The sequence below is a fragment of the Scyliorhinus canicula genome, chromosome 5, assembly GCF_902713615.1.
Source record: "Scyliorhinus canicula chromosome 5, sScyCan1.1, whole genome shotgun sequence".
NCBI lineage: Eukaryota > Metazoa > Chordata > Chondrichthyes > Carcharhiniformes > Scyliorhinidae > Scyliorhinus > Scyliorhinus canicula.
Window position 1 is genome coordinate 35,354,131 of NC_052150.1, and position 22,077 is coordinate 35,376,207.

The following is a 22,077-nucleotide window of genomic DNA, read 5'->3' on the forward strand; positions in this document are numbered from 1 at the left end:
GAATGTTGTACTGGCCTTATTATGATAACAAGTGGTTCTTCTGAAGGACAACAATATGCATACTCGAATTGTTTTTAAACTAATGGCAAAACATTCATATTTCCTCTTGCAAATGTTCCCAAGCTTCCCAAAATGTTCCAAAGTTGTTCAGTTCACACTATATCAGTTTAAAAGAAAGTAACTTTACGAATAAGAGTAACTGAAATGTGAATAAGTTTTTAGATTGCGTGAAAAGACGTAAATGGCATCACGCCAAGTTCTCCGCCCTTAGATTCTGCAGGAAACATTAACCATTTCAGCAGACAGTTGGTCTTTTCTGAATTGACAAAAGAAATACATCTCAGAGAACAGCTAATGCCTCTAAAATTAATCAGTGCAAATTGACTTAAATGGAATAACACAGATAAAGTTTTCGAAAGAGAATGAAAAATTTTTGTTCAAAATTTGTCCGCAAGGACAAGGGCTGAATCCAAGAGAGATAAAGAGAGACAGAGGAAGAGATTGAAGGAGAGAGAGAGAGCCAGCGACAGAGACAGGAACTGTTAGAGAGAGCGAAAGAGAGCGAGTCAGGGAGAGGCAGAGATGGAGAGGTAGGCAGATAAAGAGAAAGAGCAACAAGAGTTCCAAAGACAGACAGAGTTATGTAGAGAGGGAGAGAGATAGATAAGAAAGAGAGGGAAAGAATTCATATTTCATTTTTCAGACTTTGACTTTAAAAATTATGTTTCAAGCTGTGATGATTTGAAAGAGGTAAAGAGATATCGATGCCAACATGGTCCTTGTTATTACTTGAAACCTTCGCGATAAAAGGTTCCCGTTAACTTTGTAAGGCGGGTTACATAGAATCTTTACAGTGTCACCTTCGAGCTGTTAATTGGTTTGCATGGAGCGCGATTACTCCGTGATTTAAATTATAATCTCCTGCAGATGCGGATAACTCTGCTTAATAACACATAAACAGGGCAAAAAGCGTGCGGACCCTGACATAAAACATCACACACGTAATTTCCTTAATCAATTGTTAAAATTGTAATCGGAAGGACCATCTGGCATCAGACAAAGTGTGCAATGGGTAAAACTTTAGATACAACTTTTTAAAATGGCAGCGTACTGCAAACGCTGTGTGAACAACTAAAGACCTATCAACAGTAATAGAAGCTCAACAAGTGATTTAGGAAAATAATAGGGCGTCAACTGCTAAAAAGTTAGTTGCTCTATGGAGGGAATATTGTCCAAAATTGAAGGATGCTTCCTTGTTAGCCAGCTGGCAGGATAAAGAATTAAAATTGAGTATAGAATTGACAGATCTTGAAAACGGAATGCGCATATGGAAAAGAACCAAGTTAGGCTATCCACCTTGATTAGAAAGTTGCTGATTAGACACTGCAAATTCGGAGCGGTAATACAGTGCATTGATAATGGTATGTTTATAGAACTGTCTCAAATACGAGGTCACCAGCTGCAAGATTTAATAACTTCTGTGCCTGCGCCTGATTGCTCTGTGTTCTATGCTGGCAGCTAACGTTAACCCTGAGTACCACTGTTTAAAACACCCGATAGAGTCCAGGTGAGAGAATATAGTGACCCAAGCCTTGATAACCGCATTGCCATATCACCTATCCCGCAGGCCCAGCTTCGAAACTTTCCCCTATTCACTACTCCACAGTGCTGGTCGATTGATTTTGATCCCTCACACTTTTCACCTCCCTTAGATATTCCCAATCCACATGTCACTCTTTGCTACGATCATACAGTAACCTCGCCCGATTTGGAGAGCATTTACCAAGACAAAAGAAGGGTCTGCCTTTCTTGTCGATTTACCCCACAGCCTATGGCGTCAGTTGAGACTTGTGTCACCCCACGTGACCCTTTCTGTCAACGAAGGCTACAATGCCAAGTCCTTGGGATTTCTGGCAGCTGCACTACGAGGACAAGCTGATCCTTTCCTTAATGATAGTCAAACCCTACCCGCAGGCACTTTAGAATATTTTAAAAGCCCATTTGTCCACATTGGCACACTGCACCATCATCATTCAACCCAATCTACGACTCCTGAACTACCCGCAGATTTATGGGCAGCCTCCAAACACGAAGTTGGTCTCACTAATGTCCCTCCCGTTGTTATTAGAGTCAAACCTGATATGCCCTTACCCTCTATTTCACAGTACCCTTTGCGTCCCGAGGCTGAAAAAGGAGTCTCGGTTATGATTCAATCGTTCCTTCAGCAGGGAATTCTGATACCGTGCCATCCCCCTGTAACACCCCGATTCTTCCAGTTCCCAAGATAGGTAGACCATCCGAATGGCGTTTGGTCACTCCCAGTTAGCGACATTAGCACCTCCTGGTGGCTCCACCATCATTCAATATGTTGATGACTTACTCCTTGCCAGCCCTGATTTCATCACTAACCAGCGTGACACCTTTTACCTGCTCATCCGTCTCCATTTATGGGGATATGTGATCCCGCCCGCTAAAGTTCATAAAGGCCAACGACAAGTCAAATTTTTGGATGTCCTAATTAGTGCTACTGATCGCTCCCTTACTCAGGAATGCTTTACTCCTATACTGTAGACCCCATTTCCTACATCGCCCAAGCAGGTGCGAGCCTTTTTAGGATTAGTGAACTTTTGCAGACAATGGATTCCGAATGTTACTGTACATACTAAAGAATTAACTCCGTACTCCTCTCAAAATGCTCCTCTTAAATTTGAACTACCTGATTCAGCAAAGCTATCTTTTATTACTCTGAAAAATGCCCTGGCTCGCCCCAGCACTAGGACGACCTATGTATGACAGACCTTTTCACCCGAATTCTTACTGCTGTCCATTTGTTAGTCCAGGCAGCCTCCAATCTAACCCTTCACCAACTAGTACAAGTGCATACTTCACATTCTATCGTGGCTCTCCTAACGTCTCAGCAAACCCAGCATCTGACTCAAGCGCGATTGAGCCGCTATGAGGTTTCACTATTGCAAAACCCCTACCTCTCTTTTCATTATTGTTCAACCTTAAATCCTGCTGTGTTCCTTGATCAGCCCCCCGATAACCTTGAAGACCCAACACACGATTGTTTGCTTCGGAATCACTTCCTTACCGCACCTCGCCCGGATTTAACAAACAGGCCTATTGATAATCCAGATCTAATTTTTTATATTGATGGCAGTTCCTCCATTTCCCCATTTGGTGTCCCACAGTCGGGATATGCCGTGGTAACCGACACTGACGTGCAGGAAGCATCAGCCTTCCAGACCCCTGTCTCTGCACAAAAAGCCGAGCTATTCGCCCTTACTCGAGCATGTATTTTGGCCACAGATAAAAGTACTAATGTTTACACTGATTCTAGGTATGCCTTTGGCGTGACCCCATGATTTCGGCCGCCTCTGGCAACAGCGAGGTTTTCTCACCTCTGTGGGAATTCCCATTCAAAATGCTCTTTGGGTTAAAAATCTCCTCGATGCTATTCAGCTTCCCCGTCAATTGGCAGTTATTAAATGCGTTGCGCACACGAAGGGTGACACTCCTGCTCAATTAGGAAATGCCCGTGCTGATTCAGCTGCTAAAACTGCAGCTTCATCAACCTCTTTAATTGTTCCCAGTGGGGCTAATCAGGCTCTAAACCAGGTACCTGCATTGCGGACGAAGGGCATGCCAGAGATAGCTGAAGTTCAAAATTTACAGAGGGACGCCTCTGATTCTGAGCGAACACTATGGAAGTCAATGAGGTGTTCGCACTCCTTGACACGAGACCTCTGGCTGACTCCAGTTGGTCAAGTTTGTATTCCGAATTCTTTATTGCCGTTACTTGTTGATTATTTGCATTCTTGTACCCATCTTGGCAAGGAGGGAGTGGTACAGCTACTCCTAAAAACTTGGTGGCACCCAGATTTGAATACAGCAAATGCGGCTGGATCGATGCGTCATTTGCATGAAACATAATAAGGGTAAAGGTATTAAATGCCGTCCGGGAACCACCCCCTTGCCAGATGATCCTTTTGCTTGTATACAGCTTGATTTTATCGAATTGCCAAAAGCACAGTGCTATAAATATTGTTTAGTAATAATCGATGTGTTTAGTAAATGGATTGAAGCCTTCCCCACCACTAATTGTATGGCACATACAGTAGTGAAGTTGTTGTTAACGGAAGTCATTCCTCGTTTTGGGGTACCCAAAATGGTGAGCTCAGACAATGGACCACATTTTGTAGCTCGGATCAATACTGAATTGTGCAAAGCCCTTGTAATTAAACAGCAACTGCACTGCACGTATCACCCGCAGGCAGCAGGAATTTTGAAAAGAGCCAACGGGACTTGAAAAGAAAAATTATCTACATTAACTGAAGAAACTGGGTTAAATTGGCTAAAAGTATTACCCTTGGCACTGTTTCACATGCGAGTGACTCCCCATTCGCGGACCGGACTGTCAGCTGCAGAGATAGTCTATGGTCGGCCAATGAGGACTCCCTGGGATGCCCATGAAAAACCCCTAGAGGGAGTAGACCTCCATGTGATGGGGGAACAAATGCAAAACTATTTGAATCAATTAACACTTTCTTTGAAGCTTCTTCACTCACAGGTAAAACAGGAACATCTACCAGTAACGACAGGGACAGCCGTCCCTCGATATCCAATGGTCAAACCCAGAGACCTCGTGTTGGTAAAAAACAGGGACAGAAAGAAACAAGGACAACGCTGGAGCGGACCATTCCTCGTACTACTGACGACGCCAACTTCGGTCAAACTTGAAGGACGTTCAAGTTGGATACATCTATCCGATTGCAAGAAGATAGTCTCCAACCCAGACGAGAACACAGGATGAAGATCTTCGGTATAATTTTTGGACTTTCTGGACTATTTAGCCTTAATGGCCACTCGGTAGTAAAAAAACGAACTAAACGAGACCTGCCTTCCAATACCTATTTACATATGTCATATCTTTACGCCGAAAAATTGAATATTAGCAAGTGTTGGGTTTGTACCCATATCCCCATCCATTCAAGGGAAGGAATACCTCTCCAATCTCTCCCCTTTCATACCACAGAAACAGCTGAATGGATTTTACAACAAAATAAAACAGGCATCAGGGGAGATAGGGGAATATGAAAATATGGAGATCTGTTGGCTATGACATGACTAAATTTTCAGCTTCGTATCAACCTACCTATAATCATGCCTTAACTCCACCCTCCCTCACTGTCCACTCGTATAATGTTCAAGTTTCCATATGTTTTAATAAATCAGGGAAAGGAAAGTTAATGGGGCAAAGTAGGTGCAACCTACCAATACAATCCCCTGGATGACATCAGCTGATGATTTTACAGCCTACAATGGAACCTATTTCATATGCGGCACTAAAGCATATCCGTGGCTCCCCATTAATTGGACAGGGTCCTGCTTTTTGGGATATGTCATACCCCAAATGCGCCACCTACCCACCCTTAAGCACTCCCCCTCGCGAGCAAAAAGAACAATTTCTAAAACGGAACGGGCAAGGCTTCCAACGAACTGATCTACATGGCCTCAGCAATGGAACATCTGGCAAACATAATGGCAACAGAAGCCAGGGACACTAGACAGGCACTGGCCGAGGTCTCAGCTGAGCTAGTGGCTGTCCGGACCGTGGCATTACAAAATCGACTGGCTTTGGATTATCTGTTAGCCTCGCAGGGAGGAACGTGCGCTATCATAGGCCAAGAGTGCTGTACTTATATTCCAGATGGCTCTGAAAATATCACTAACCTGGCCGACCATATTAAGAGACAGGCTGCTCAAATTCAAGAAATTGGCAGTGAATTTCACGACTATAACCCGCCGGGTTGGCTAGGGTGATTGGGTCATGGATTATTTGACTGGATCTTTAAGGCCTTTATTCTACTTCTACTAATGCTATTAGGGATAGGATTGCTTTCCTGCTTGTGTAAATGCATTTTCAAACGAATCATGGATATACCTATTTAGCTAGTTGTCATGATATGACAAAAGGGGGGAGTGTGGTATTGTGTGAAGCAAATAATGGCATGATGGGAAAACTAGTCAAGTCTTCTTGGTACAATTGAATTTAACCTAAGACACAGATTCAGAATACACATAGACAGCATGTCCTGAGAGTCTAGATAAGGCTTGGAGCTAGAAGTAGTCTTAATACATAACACGCTGAACAACTATTTCTTCCTGTTCCTAAACAACTTCTTCCCTTTCTTAAAACAAAGACAAGATAATGATATGAAACTCTAAGTCCCCTGGAGGTCAGCAAGGTGACGCCATTGTAACGATTATTACTTATGTTTTACTTTTGATCAAATTCCTAACCGAGTTGTATTCATGTTATCTTGATCCTATAATGTATAAGAATCGCCTTCTTTTCCTGTAATATCGCAGACTTGGGACGGACTCCGCAGTTTGTAATTGACTGCCTTCCGACTTTCCAAGTTTCTGCCATTTCTGCTAGCAGTTCTAATTAGTGAATAAAGTTCATTTTTGCTTATCTAATGAATGCTGTTTGAATTTCTCTATCACAGTCAAGACGCGGGGAAAATATAAAATACAACATAGAGAAGCGATATAATTATAATTACATTCATTTTGCTGGTAATCAATTAAAATCTTCTAAATAAAAGGCTGGAGGATTATCTGAATTATGATAATCTAATAAAAAATGGTCAGCACAGATCTAGAGTCAGAAGATCATGACTGGTAAACATTTTTGGAATTAAAACTATTTGTGCTCGCAGAAGTCTTCAAAAATATCCTCAAATATCTATGATCAAACAAAAGCCTTAGGGTTCAAATATGAATGTTGATCTGGGCAAGAATTTGATTGCAAATCAGAACTGTGAGAGGTCATGAAAAATGTTGGGTGGGATCTTACTTGAATTTGGCAAAGTGTCTGAGGTTCAGACAGAAAACTTGCCTATACCTACACACGCCCGTTTTCTCACAGAATCTTAAACTTGAAAAACAATGAGTGGATGTGGTTTACATCATCCCTCTAATGGGGCGGGGCACTCTAAGAGCAGGGAACTGGCTCCAAAGACATCAGGGTGTCATCTTTAAAAGGGGCCTCAATCAGGGCTGCAGTCTAACGGACTCCAGCCCCATCATGGAGGTATCACCTTCCTCTCTAATCACTGAAGGTGCAACTTCTACCTCTTTACCTCCTGCCTATCCAATGCCTCAAGCACTCCCTTCAGTGAAGCAACATTTCAGTTGCAGTCGATTGCCGATTACAAAATCGGGGTCGAGGAACGGAGATCTCATCCAATGTCTCAGGAATGAGAATTCAGCCCTCAGACTTTGATTGTCGGTTCTTTCACGCCGGCGTGATTCTCTGTCCCCGCTGCAGTGAAAGGAAATTTGGCAGAGCGCCAAATTCTCCGTCCTCACTGGTAGCGGTAGTGAGGCTGACTTGCAACGGAAAATCTTGTCCTAAGTGTTCCTGTCAGGACAGGATAATGCGCAATTCACGTTTCTGTTGGGGGTGCTATTCGTTCCGCGATTCAGGACATACAAATGAGCCAGCACTGTGCCGGTGTGAATTGAAAGCAACTCCTGACCCAGCCGGCGGTGTAACCGCTGGGGCCGGAATTAGCGCTAAAGAACCTGACAGCTGGGGCTGTTTGTAAGCGCTCCACTTACCACTCACTCATTGCAGCCTCGAATAATGGCTCAGAGAAGACCTGCCAGTGATGGTTCTAAAGACACGGAGCAGGTGTCCTTTGTTTGGGGTGAGCTCTGCTAATCCCCCGTTTTCTCTGCAGTGGGACAGCGTTTCCGAGGAGTGCCAACACCTGGTGGGCCACTTATTGAGCTTGGTCACCCCCACCCCCTTGATGGGACAGCTGGGGTTTGAGTATTTCAGGAGCTTGAAGTGTCCAACCCGCTAATAATATTTAAATTCATGCAAATGATGGTTTTGCGTGGACACGCCAAAGCGGGACTCAAACTTCTATAATGCCACTACCGAGGAATGGCGCATGGCAACGGAATCACTGCTGGGTACAAATCGCAATTTTTCCTTTGCATGCTATTCTCCACCCAATCACAATTCTCGCTGCCGGTGTCACAAAGTTGAAAATTTGACTCAACATTTTCTTAATTACTGACGCCAGACTAACAGGTCTGTAGTTCTTGGTATTCTCTCTTTCCTTCCTTCTTGAATAGTGCAGTTGGTTACGTTTCAAATGTTGCAATCTGCAGGAATCTTTGCACCTCCTTCAATCCTCTGAGATTCAGCTAATTTGATCCACGGGATTTACTACCTCCAATCCAATTAATTTTTCAAGTGTGGTGAATGTGATTCACACCGGATTATAATCTGTATATAGACGTGTCTGTATTGTAAGTGCAGTTATAAAACCGCTATTCTAATCCTACAAGCACGTGTCCGTAGAATTGTTGGTTCCAACAATTTAATATACTCAGGAAACAGTCGAAGAAATCATGGAAGCAGCCCTCAAGAACTCGACCCACAGGATGCAGAGGCTAAGGAAATGTTTTCCCACGGGCAGAGATGTTTTAAAGCCTACCTGGCAGAAGCCAGCACCGTCGGAACAACGGAGGAACAAAAATTCAGCCTACTGCACACGAGGGTAAGCCACAGAATATCCACACAGCTGAATCTGGCCGGTTCTTACACCGCAGCGCTGGCAATATTGGACAAAATGTACGTTAGGCCCATTAACGAGGTTTATGCACGCCATGTATTTACGACCCGCCGTCAGCGGCCTACAGAAACGCTACCCGAGTTTGTAAGGGAATTGAACAATCTTTCCAATGACTGTAATTATCAAGCCGTTACCGCGACTGAACATAGGGAGCTTGCTGTGCGGGATGTTTTCGTAGCGGGCCTTAGGTCTAACTATGTGCGCCAAAGACTGCTAGAAAAGGGGGCCCAGGACTTAGACACTACTGTGGAGGCTGCTACCACTATGGAAGTTTCCTTCCGCAGCCTCACCTCGTTTCCCGCGGACCCTGCAACCTCATCGTCGGCCCCCAACCAAAAACTCCCCCAGGCCTGTGCCGCACGGCCCCCCAGCTACCGCGCTGCCAAAGCCAGTTACTCTGCTGCCCCAGCCAGCTACTCGGCTGCTTCAGCGGGCCATTTCTGTGGCCAAAGCCAGCACCCGCGGCAGCACTGCCCGGCCTATAACGCGTCCTGCAGCAGCTGCGGGCGAAAAGGACACTATGCCAGAGTGTGTTTGGCGAAGAAAGCCCCAGCCTCTAACCCTCCCACGGCTCAAAGCACTCGTTCCCTGAATTCACAGGCCTGCAGGCCCCGAAATGCTGCAGCCTGTATGCCGACTCCGCCCCCACCCGACATGTGCGACTCATGGGGGCGGCCATCTTGGCATTCCTCCTCCATGCGGCCGGCCATGTGCGACTCATGGGGGCAGCTATCTTGGCAATCCTCCTCCATGCGGCCAGCAATGTGCGACTCATGGGGGTGGCCATCTTGGGATCGATCCCCTTAAAACTCTGAAACTCACCTCGACGACTACGAACTCAGAGGGCAGTCATCACGGGGCCACTCCAGCACAGCTGATCGAGCCGCCAACTACACGCAACTCAGAGCAGTCACCCTGGATAAATCCCATCCCAAGCACCTACGAAGTTCGATGGCGGAGGTCCAGATCAATGGGTACAGGACGCCATGCCTCTTTGACTCCGGGAGCACCGACAGCTTTATACATCCAGAGCTGGTAAGACGATGTTCGCTTTCTATTTTTCCGGTGAGCCAAACTATCGCCCTCGCTTCGGGCTCCCACTCAGTCCAAATCCAAGGACGTACCGTTGCTACTCTCACAATTCGAGGCGCTAGTTATTCTAAATTTAAACTTTATGTCCTGCCCGACCTCTGCGCGCCACTCTTATTAGGCCTGGATTTCCAGTGCAACCTCAGCTTCGGCGGGCCCCTGCCCCCACTCACTATCTGCAGCCTAACCACGCTGCGCATCTCCCCCCCTCTGCTCTTCGCCAATCTCACTCCAGATTGCAAGCCAGTAAGCCAGTGAGGGGATCATAGAGGCCAGTAATAGTCCCTGGAGAGCTCAGGTGGTGGTCGTCAAGACCGGGGAAATATTTTGCATGGTCGGCGATTATAGCCAGACCATAAATCGCTTTACGCTCCTAGACGCGTATCCCCTCCCCAGAATTGCAGACATGGTTAATCAGATCGCCCAATATCGGCTATTTTCCACGGTAGATCTGAAGTTTGCAGACCACCAGCTCCCAATCCGCCCGGAGGACCGCCACAACACGGCATTCGAGGCCGATGGCCGCCTCTTCCATTTCCTCCGGGTCCCTTTCGGCGTTAATAACGGGGTTTTGGTGTTCCAACGAGCAATGGACCGAATGGTAGACCAGTACGGGCTGCGGGCCACGTTTCCGTATCTGGACAATGTTACCATCTGCGGCTATGACCAGCAGGACCACGACGCCAACCTCCACCGTTTTCTCCAAACGGCACAGAAATTAAAACTCACTTATAACAAGGAGAAATGCGTTTTCCGCACAAACAGACTGGCCATCCTCGGCTACGTCATGGAGAACGGAGTCCTGGGCCCAGTCCCGGACCGCAGAGACCGTTGATCTTAGAACTCCCCCTCCCTCATTGCCCCAAGGCCCTCAAACGGTGCTTGGGGTTAGAACATAGAACACAGAACAGTACAGCACAGAACAGGCCCTTCGGCCCTCAATGTTGTGCCGAGCAATTATCACCCCACCCACGTATCCACCCTATACCCGTAACCCAACAACACCCCCCCCCCCCCCAACCTTACTTTTTAGGACACTACGGGCAATTTAGCATGGCCAATCCACTTAACCCGCACATCTTTGGACTGTGGGAGGAAACCGGAGCACCCGGAGGAAACCCACGCACACACGGGGAGGACGTGCAGACTCCACACAAACAGTGACCCAGCCGGGAATCGAATCTGGGACCCTGGAGCTGTGAAGCATTTATGCTAACCACCATGCTACCGTGCTGCACAGGTACGCCCAGTGGGTCCCTCAATATGCGGACAAAGCCCGCCCACTCTTTAAGGCCACACGATTTCCCCTGTCAGCTGAGGCGCGCCAGGCCTTCAGCTGCATCAAGGAGGACATCGCCAAAGCAGCCATGCGGGCGGTGGATGAATTCACTCCCTTTCACATTGAGAGCGACGCCTCAGAGGTAGCTCTAGCAGCCACTTTAAATCAGGCAGGGAGGCCTGTTGCATTTTTCTCCCGTACCCTATCCGCTTCAGAACTCCGACACTCCTCAGTCGAGATGGAAGCACAAGCCATCGTGGAGGCTGTTCGTCACTGGAGGCACTACCTCGCAGGTAGGAGGTTCACCCTCATCACCAACCAACGATCGGTTGCCTTTATGTTTGACAACTTGCAAAGGGGCAAAATAAAAAATGATAAAATTCTTCGGTGGAGGATCGAACTCTCCACCTATAGTTACGATATTAAATATTGACCGGGGTAGCTCAACGAGCCCTCGGATGCCCTATCCCGCGGGACATGCGCCAGCGCGCAGATCAGCCGTCTGAAAGCCATCCACGTTGATCTCTGCCATCCAGGGGTCACCCGGCTCACCCACTACATCAGAGCCCGAAACCTGCCTTTCTCCAACGAGGAGGTAAAAGCGGTCACCAGGGACTGCCCGATCTGTGCAGAGTGCAAGCCGCACTTCTATAGACCAGACATGGCCCACCTGGTCAAGGCTTCTAGGCCCTTTGAATGCCTTGCGATCGATTTCAAAGGGCCACTCCCCACCACTAACAAGAACATTTATTTCCTCAACATCATCGACGAGTTCTCCCGATTCCCTTTTGCCATTCCATGCCCTGATATGACCTCCCACACAGTCATTAGGGCCCTGCATAGTGCCTTCACCCTGTTCGGTTTCCCCAGCTGCGTGCACAGCGACCGGGGTTTACCTTTATGAGCGACGAGCTGCGTCAGTACCTGCTCGACAAGGGCATCGCCTCGAGCAGGACTACCAGTTACAACCCCAGGGGGAACGGGCAGGTGGAGAGGGAGAACGCGACGGTCTGGAAGACCGTCCTGCTGATCCTCCGGTCTAGAAAACTCCAAGTCTCCCAATGGCAAGAAGTCCTCCCAGACGCGCTCCACGCAATCAAATCTCTCCTCTGTACAGCTACAAATCAAACCCCTCACGAGCAACTCTTCATTTTTTCTAGGAGCACTACCATGGGAGTCTCACTTCCGGCGTGGCTGAGGGCACCAAGCCCGGTCCTCCTGAGGAAGCACGTCAGGGGGCACGAAACTGACCCCCTTGTTGAAAAGGTGCACCTCCTCCATTCCAACCCCCAGTACGCATTTGTGGAGTTCCCGGACGGTCGCCAGGACCAGGGCCGGTTTTAAGCCTATTTGACCAATTTCATCAAATTGGGCCCCGCACCTTAAGGGGGCCCCGCGCCAGCGGCGACAGAGTTACCGTTTGAAACCTTTTCTGTATTCTAAGAGGAACTATAGGGTAGTTTTTACTTTTGGGGAACGCATCGCATTACTGTCGACAAATCCTTCAGCCCTGCGCTGCCAAATCCTTCCGCCCAGGTAAGTAAGTTTCAAAATTTTAGTATATCAAGCATTTAATGTTTTTTTTGGTTAAAGACGAGCATACTACACAAAATATAAACATACATAAATTTTTACTTTTGTAGAGTAGGGGCCCCGCCATCACTTTTCTAATTGGGCCCGCAATTCCTAGCACCGGCCCTGGCCAGGACACAGTATCCCTTCGGGACCTGGCACCCGCTGGATCCAGCCCCCCCCCCCCCCCCACCCCCGCTGAGGAACCCCTCACCCCATTCCCTATGCTGCCGCCCCCTCGCGCCCCCGATTCCGCAAACTTACCCCACCGGTTCCACGCGCCAGAACCAGCCCGCCCCCAGTCTCCGGTCGAGCCAGAGGTGTATAAAGTTCAGACGAGACCCGCCCCGGAGTCTGCCATCGTACCCCAGCTCTCAACACCCACACAGCCACGGCAAGAGGCTGCAACCCCGGTGCTCCGCAGATCGAAAAGAACAATTCATCCACCGGACAGACTAACTCTGTGAGCCACCACCCCCGCTGGACTCGATTTTTTCACAGGGGGTGAATGTGGTGAATGTGATTCACACCGGATTATAATCTGTATGTAGATGTGTCTGTATTCTAAGTGCAGTTGCACTACCTGTCCTCCAGGGGGAGTAGCTCTGGGAATGCCCGAGCTGTAAGGGGCTTCTCCCTTGGCTCTGCCCAGGAAACCCCCCCCTGGAAGCTGCTGTATAAAGGATCAGTGCCACATGGTCAGCCGGCCAGTTCACCGAAAGTTCAATGGCTAATAGGCTGTCTCTGTTGTGAGTATGTTAAAACCACTATTCTAATCCTACAAGCACGTGTCCGTAGAATTGTTGGTTCCAACATCAAGTAATACCTTTTTATTAACACTAATTTATTTAACTTCCTCATTTTCACAAGTCCCTTGGTTCCCTAGTATTTCTGGGAGATTTTCCACATCTTCCTCCTTGAAGACCAACACAATCTAGTTGTTTAGTTTCTCCACCTGATCCCTATTATACATCCTTCTCTCTCTGATTGTAATGGGCCCGCATTTGTCCTCATTAATCGTTTCCTTTTCACATACCTAAAGACGTTTTTAGTTTGCCTTTATGCTTTTTGCCAGCTTGCATTCACATTCTCTTCCTTTCTTTATCATTTTCTTGCTCCTCCTTTCCTGCAATCTAAATCGTTCCCACAACTTTAATTTACAACTTTGTTTGGCAACCTGATGTCACTTCCTTTAATCTAATACAATCATTAACTTCTTTGACTCGTCTATAGAGGTGCTCAAATGGTGGATAATAGTGTTTTTGTGTTGGGCTTCAGCTATCCACTGTGCACATTAACAACTTAGATGATGGGATAGAGAACCAAAGGTTCAAGTTTGCCAATGACATGATAATGGGTGGCACTGTAAGCTGTGCAGATAAAAACAAATGAATTACAGAGATATGAATTGATGAAATGCATGGGCAGAATTGTGACAAATCAATTTCAATGTATACAAGTGTGAGGTCTTCCACTTTGGACCAAAGAGGATCAGACAATGGTAAAAAGCTAGAAACAAAAAGAGACTGAGGTGCTCATAAAAAGAGATACTAAAATGTTATGGACCTGTACAGAAAAAAGTCACAAAGTCTAATGAAGTGTCTGCCTTCATATCTAGAGGACGAGATCAGTGGCTTTCAAACTGGGGGCTCCATAAACCAGTCTCTTCAGCAGGTAAAGGAGACAGAAAGACATGGGTTGAGGGGGCCTAGAACAAAGGGGGAAAAAGATACAAATCACTCAGACTGTCCAAATTAATGGTAATTCGTTAGTCCTGATAATGTCGCTGGTAAGCTATTCGACACTGAAGCTTCTAGCTCACAGGTGACCACCTCTGCTGCTCAGCGGTGAGGCTGGAAATGACTTTCAGTGGGAGAAGCGGGTGAGGTGGGGAGGCCAGCTGCAACAGTTTCCCACAACATTGCAATCATGTAAATTTATTGCCAAGATCAAGACTGAGAAACTGTGCTGGGTTTAGTCTGGTCTATAAAATAGTTATTAGAATTGGAAAGGAGGAATTTTGAATTTTTATAGAAAGTTCTTTTCAAAAATTAAAATAAGCTCATTTGAGCCTGTTAAACATCCAGATAGGGTGCTGATTTGACCAGCAGCGGTGCATGTTGGGTGTGAACTGTGAACCAATGCCTGGGGTACAGGGGGGGGGTGCCAGGGGGATGTCTGGGGGTCAGGGGGATGTCAGGGGTTGGGAAGGATGTCAGGGGATTGGGGATGATGTCTGGAAGGTAGGGAGGATATCTGGGGGTCAGGGAGGATGACTAGGGGTCGGGGAGGATGTCAGGGGCTCGGGGAGGATGTCTGGGGGTCAGGGAGGATGTCAGGGGGTCGGGGAGGATGTCAGTGGATAGGGAAGGATGTCTGAGGGTTGGGAAGGATGTCTGAGGGTCAGGGGGGATGTTGGGGGTCAGGGAGGATGTCTGGGGGTCAGGGAGGATGTCTGGGGGTCGGGGAGGATGTCTGGGGGTCGGGGAGGATGTCTGGGGGTCGGGGAGGATGTCTGGGGGTCGGGGAGGTTGTCTGGGGGTCAGAAAGGATGTCTGGGGGTCGGGGAGGATGTGTGGGGGCCGGGGGAGGATGTCTGGGGGTCCGGGCGGATGTCTGGGGGTCCGGGAGGATGTCTGGGGGTCGGGGAGGATGTCTGGGGGTCGGGGAGGATGTCTGGGGGTCGGGGAGGATGTCTGGGGGTCAGGGAGGATGTCGGGGTCGGGAAGGATGTCTGGGGGTCAGGGAGGATGTCAGGGGGTCGGGGAGGATGTCAGTGGATAGGGACGGATGTCTGAGGGTTGGGAAGGATGTCTGAGGGTCAGGGGGGATGTTGGGGGTCAGGGGGGATGTCTGGGGGTAAGGGAGGATGTCTGGGGGTCGGGGAGGATGTCTGGGGGTCGGGGAGGATGTCTGGGGGTCGGGGAGGATGTCTGGGGGTCGGGGAGGATGTCTGGGGGTCTGGGAAGATGTCTGGCAGCCGGGAGGATGTGTGGTGGCCGGGGAGGATGTCTGGGGGTCGGGGAAGATGTCTGGAGGACACAATGGATGTCTGGGGGTCTGGGAAGATGTCTGGCAGACGGGGAGGATGTCTGGGGGTCGGGGAGGATGTCTGGTGGTCGGGGAAGATGTCTGGGGCTCGGAGAGGATGTCTGGGGGTCAGGAAGGATGTCTGGGGGTCGGGGAGGATGTGTGGGGGCCAGGGGAGGATGTCTGGGGGTCTGGGAAGATGTCTGGCAATCGGGGAGGATGTGTGGGGGTCTGGGAGGATGTCTGAAGGTCGGGGAGGATGTCTGAAGGTCGGGGAGGATGTCTGAGGGTCGGGGAGGATGTCTGAGGGTCGGGGAGGATGTCTGAGGGTCGGGGAGGATGTCTGAGGGTCGGGGAGGATGTCTGAGGGTCGGGGAGGATGTCTGGGGGTCGGGGAGGATGTCTGGGGGTCGGGGAGGATGTCTGGGAAGATGTCTGGCAGCCGGGGAGGATGTGTGGGGGCCGGAGGAGGATGTCTGGGGGTCTGGGAAGATGTCTGGCAGACGGGGAGGATGTCTGGGGGTCGGGGAGGATGTCTGGTGGTCGGGGAAGATGTCTGGGGGTCGGGGAGGATGTCTGGGGGTCGGGGAGGATGTCTGGTGGTCGGGGAGGATGTCTGGGGGTCTGGGAAGATGTCTGGGGGTCTGGGAAGATGTGTGGGGGCTGGGGAGGATGTCTGGCGGTCGGGGAGGATATCTGGCAGCCGGGGAGGATGTCTCGAGGACACGAAGGATGTCTGGGGGTCAGAGAGGATGTCTGGGGGTCAGAGAGGATGTCTGGGGGTCAGAGAGGATGTCTGGGGGTCAGAGAGGATGTCTGGGGGTCAGAGAGGATGTCTGGGGGTCGGGCAGGATGTCTGGAGGTCGGGGAGGATGTCTAGGGGTCAGGGAGGTTGTCTGGGGGTCAGAAAGGATGTCTGGGGGTCGGGGAGGATGCGTGGGGGCCGGGGGAGGATGTCTGGGAAGATGTCTGGCAATCGGGGAGGATGTCTGGTGGTCGAGGAGGATGTCTGGGGGTCTGGGAAGATGTCTGGGGGTCGGGGAGGATGTCTGGGGGTCGGGGAGGATGTCTGGGGGTCGGGGAGGATGTCTGGGGGTCGGGGAGGATGTCTGGGGGTCGGGGAGGATGTCTGGGGGTCGGGGAGGTTGTCTGGGGGTCGGGGAGGATGTCTGGGGGTCGGGGAGGATGTCTGGGGGTCGGGGAGGATGTCTGGGGGTCGGGGAGGATGTCTGGGGGTCGGGGAGGATGTCTGGGGGTCGGGGAGGATGTCTGGGGGTCGGGGAGGATGTCTGGGGGTCGGGGAGGATGTCTGGGGGTCGGGGAGGATGTCTGGGGGTCGGGGAGGATGTCTGGGGGTCGGGGAAGATGTCTGGCAGCCAGGGAGGATGTGTGGTGGCCGGGGTGGATGTCTGGGGGTCTGGGAAGATGTCTGGCAGACGGGGAGGATGTCTGGGGGTCGGGGAGGATGTCTAGTGGTCGGGGAAGATGTCTGGGGGTCGGAGAGGATGTCTGGGGGTCAGGAAGGATGTCTGGCGGTCGGGGAGGATGTGTGGGGGCCAGGGGAGGATGTCTGGGGGTCTGGGAAGATGTCTGACAATCGGGGAGGATGTGTGGGGGTCTGGGAGGATGTCTGAAGGTCGGGGAGGATGTCTGGCAATCGGGGAGGATGTGTGGGGGTCTGTGAGGATGTCTGAAGGTCGGGGAGGATGTCTGAAGTTCGGGGAGGATGTCTGAAGTTCGGGGAGGGTGTCTGGGGGTCGGGGAGGATGTCTGGGGGTCTGGGAAGATGTCTGGCAGCCAGGGAGCATGTGTGGGGGCCGGGGAGGATGTCTGGGAGTCTGGGAAGATGTCTGGGGGTCGGGGAGGATGTCTGGGGGTCGGGGAAGATGTCTGGGGGTCGGGGAGCATGTCTGGCGGTTGGGGATGATGTTTGGGGATCGGGAGGAAGTATTTCAAATACAAGTCAGTAATTGAAGACATTTCTGATCATTGGTCTCTGGAACATTCAGATCAGATAACTTTTCCCACCCTTTAAAATCCCCCAATCCAGCCAGCCAGGATGTGAACATTGAAATGCAGATGACCATGGATAGAGCTGTATGTGGGCTCCTGTTGTAGCCTCCTGGTCTGGGTTGACATCCTCTACCTGTTTGTGCTTAATTGGCAGGATCAGGCTGTGGATACTATCCCTGTTACCCCTGCCGATAGCTGAGGAATGGAGGATAAGCATGACTCACACCAGGCCATGTGATGACTGCTTCCTCTACCACTGGGACCCAGTCTTTTGCAGTTCAAATGTGAGGTAATGCATTTTGGAAGGTTTAATACAGGTAGGGAATATACAGTAAATGGTAGAACCCTCTAGAGTATTGACGGTCAGAGAGATCTATGTGTACAGGTCCACAGGTAATGAAAGGGGCAACACAGTTGGAGAAGATAGTCAAGAAGGCATACGGCATGCTTGCCTTCATTGGCCGGGGAATTGAGTATAAAAATTGGCAAGTCATGTTGCAGCTGGATAGAACCTTAGTTGGACCACACTTGGAGTATAGTGTTCAATTCTGGTCGCCACACAACCAGAAGGATGTGGAGGCTTTAGAGAGGGTGCAGAAGAGATTTACCAAGATGTTGCCTGGTATTGAGGCCAGTAGCTATGAGGAGAGGTTGAATAAACTTGGTTTATTCTCACTGGAACAAAGGAGGCTGAAGGGCGACCTGATTGAGGTCTACAAAATTATGAGGGGCACAGAGTGGATAGTCAGGGTAGAGGGGTCAATTACTAGAGGGCATAGGTTTAAGATGCGAGGGGCAAGGTTAGAGATGTGCAAGGCAAGTTTTTTTACACAGAGGGTAGTGGGTGCCTGGAACTCTCTGCCGGAGGAGGTGGTGGAAGCAGGGCCGATAGTGATGTTTGAGGGGCATCTTGAGAAATACACGAATAGGATGGGAACAGAGGGATACAGACCGGGAAGTGTAGAAGATTTTAGTTTAGATGGGCAGCATGATCGGCGCAGACTTGGAGTGGCGAAGGGCCTATTCCTGTGCTGTACTTTTCATTGTTCTTCTTTTGTTCTCTGTAACCCATGGCCGGGGGTTGCTCTGTGCGCTTCTATTCCTCACACAAATACTGTCGATGAGGGACATCAGCTTCTGGAGCTCCTGCAGCAGGACATCGTTCTTTTCCAGCAGGTCCTCCATTGTACGTCCATTGTGAGACTGCAGATACTTTATGTGGGAAAGCGTCCCATGGCATCAGGTTGACTATTTGAAATGGAAACCCACCCAAAGGCACTATTAGCTGAAACAAGCAGGGACAGGCTGATGGAACCATCAATTCACTAGACATGTGTTTTAAGATATGAACAGTGGTTTTAATCTACTTACAACAGAGCCAGCCTGTTCCACGTTGAACTATCGATGAACTGAACGACTGACTCTGAGCATTGGTATTTATACAGCAGCCCAGGGGGAGGAGTCGTAGGCGGAGCTAAGGGTGGAGCCCTGTACAAACTCCTAAGCATTCCCAGCGCTACTCTCCCTAGTGGTCGGGCAACGCAACTGCGCTTATCAATGCATGGTCTCATGTATATACAATAGTGTGAATTATGGAGTTACATTCACCACACAGGCCCCGAACAAAAAGGGAGGTCAGCAGCACAGCCCGAGACAGGGCACCTGTATCTGAGCGAGGTGGCCAGGATCAGAGAGCCTGAGCTAAATCTGCACCATGTCCCGCTGGCAGACAGTGCTGACCTGCAGCACAACACGGATCAGCCGGCAGCAGTGGGACGCTGAAGAGGAAGTAACTCTTCAGCAAAGTCATGGAGGCGGCAACATGCAGGAACTGTGCAGTAACGTAACTTCTGAACCCCCATCCCTTCTGGCAGCCACACGTTCCTCCTGGTAGCGGCAATGACCCCCAGGCATCCTCCCTGACCCCCAACATACACTCTGACCCCCTGACATCCTCCCCGAGCACAGACATCCTCCCCGACCCCCAGAAATCCCCACTGACCCCCGACATCCTCCCCGACTACCTCATATCCTCCCCAACCCCCAGACATCCTCCCCGACCTTCAGACATCCTCCACGACCCCCAGACATCCACCCCCAGACATCCTCCCCGACCCCGACATCCTCCCTGACATCCCCCCGACCCCCTGACATCCTCCCTGACCCCCGACATACACCCTGACATCATCCCCGACCCCGACATCCTCCTCGATCCCCGATATCCTCCCTGACCCCCAGACATCCTCCCCGACCCCCTCACATCCTCCCCGACCCCCTCACATCCTCCCCGACCCCCTCACATCCTCCCCGACCCCCTCACATCCTCCCCGACCCCCTCACATCCTCCCCGACCCCCTCACATCCTCCCCGACCCCCTCACATCCTCCCCGACCCCCTCACATCCTCCCCGACCCCCTCACATCCTCCCCGACCCCCAGACATCCTCCCCGGCCCCCAGACATCCTCCCCGGCCCCCAGACATCCTCCCCGACCCCCAGACATCCTCCCCGACCCCCAGACATCCTCCCCGACCCCCAGACATCCTCCCCGACCCCCAGACATCCTCCCTGACCCCCAGACATCCTCCCTGACCCCCAGACAACCCCTGACCCCCTCACATCCTCCCTGACCCCCGACATCCCCCCTGACCCCCAGACATCCTCCCCGACTCCCTCACATCCTCCCCGACCCCCAGACAACCCCCTGACATCCTCCCTGACCCCCGACATCCTCCCCGACCACCTCACATCCTCCCCGATCCCCTCACATCCTCCCGGACCCCCAGACATCCTCCCGGACCCCCAGACATCCTCCCTGACCCCCAGACATCCTCCCCGACCCCCAGACAACCCCTGACCCCCTCACATCCTCCCTGACCCCCGACATCCTCCCCGATCCCCAGACATCCTCCCTGACCCCCAGACATCCTCCCCGACCCCCTCACATCCTCCCCGTCCCCCAGACAACCCCCTGACAGCCTCCCTGACCCCCGACATCCTCCCTGACCCCCTCACATTCTCCCCGACCCCCAGACAACCCCCTGACATCCTCCCCGATCCCCTCACATCCTCCGCGGACCAGGCATCTCTGGCGAACCTGGATCTGATGGAAAGCCGGAAGAGCCCCCAGCCCTGTGCGTCATGGCGCGCTGAAGGTAAATGAGCAGCTCTGACCTCCTGGTCGCCGCCTCCCTGGAGTCTCCTCAGCTCCGCGATCAGCTCCGCGATCAGCTCCGCGATCAGCTCCGCGATCAGCTCCGCGATCAGCTCCGCGATCAGCTCTTCTCTACACCACCGTTAACAGCAGCGTCTCCATGGCGAGGAGCTGTCGCGCGAGCCCGAGCTGGAGCCAAAGGGCGGGCGGGGCGGGGCTAGAGCGAGGGGCGGGGCTAGAGCGAAGGGCGGGGCTGCAGCGAGGGGCGGGGCTGCGGGGCGGGGCTGCAGCGAGGGGCGGGGCAGTTGTTGGGGCGGGGCTCGAGCCGGCTGTGGTGGGGAGGGGTAAGAGTGTGAACTGGAGCTAAAGGTGAAGTAACAATCGCAATTTCAGAATTACCCCTCGTCCTGGGCAACGCACAGTGTCTGAGGTCCCCACCTACTATCCACGTGCCCAATCAAATAGCCTTCCCACCTCCAAATCCACCGCACGGGAGAGCACAATCTACTGCTCGAAGTTACAAATTTGGTTCTCCAAAATCAGCAATGAAGGCGTCAAAAATAAACAGGTTAATAAAACAATAAAGAAACTCCACTCTAGTGTGTTAATGTGTGTTACTGATGTCTGTTACTAATATCGCACAGTGCAACTAAAGTTCATCCCGTGGTTGAAATAGTGGTTGCGAAACTGAAAGCTAATATTTGAATCCTTACAGCATTGTGAATACAGGGCGAGTTAATCTGTTTCAAACAATAGGAATAAATCATTTCCGAACTTCCTTCCCTTTGTTGAATGTGTTTGTGAAACCATTATGTTCATTTCCAATATGTCTCTCATCTCACTTTGGTTCTGATGCAGCTATCTCCAAATCCCTAGGCGTACATTCAACAGATTCGTACTCTGCTTCAGAAGTCCAAGTACTCCCTATATTAGATGTGTGGGAGTAAGAGCAGTCAACTGAGCTGCACATCACGTTTGCCAATGGGATAAATCGTCATTTAACTGCTAGCCACCATGCATTGTCTCCATCCCATACAATGGTTATTCCCTGCTCTATTTTGGATGAGTCTGTCAATGATTTTATCTGCCCAAAAAGGTGCATGTAAAAGACCCCATGGCACTACTTGAAGAACAGGAAAGTATTTCAGGTGTCCTGTCCAACATTTATCCCTCTAACAACAGCACCAAAATGGATTAATGGATCCCGTTGCTGTTTGTAGGATCCTTGCTGCGCACAAATGTCCTGCCACATTTGCAGACATAAGTGTTGGCCGCGCATCA

At 50.7% G+C, this 22,077-nt stretch overlaps 1 protein-coding gene across 9 annotated transcripts in view; it reads right to left on the reverse strand.

Annotated features, from left to right (window-relative positions):
• LOC119965901 (uridine phosphorylase 1-like) overlaps positions 1-21,004 on the reverse strand; it is a 159,355-nt gene extending 138,351 nt beyond the window's left edge. For 4 of the 9 annotated variants that reach the window (XR_005460623.1, XR_005460624.1, XM_038796896.1 and 1 more), the window contains exon 1: positions 20,817-21,004. The gene's annotated coding sequence lies outside the window, so the exon portion shown is untranslated. Of the gene's footprint in view, positions 1-20,739 lie in introns of all 9 variants that reach the window. The other 5 variants (XM_038796898.1, XM_038796893.1, XM_038796892.1 and 2 more) reach the window with 4 other exon arrangements.
• Between the last annotated feature and the right edge of the window lie 1,073 nt (positions 21,005-22,077).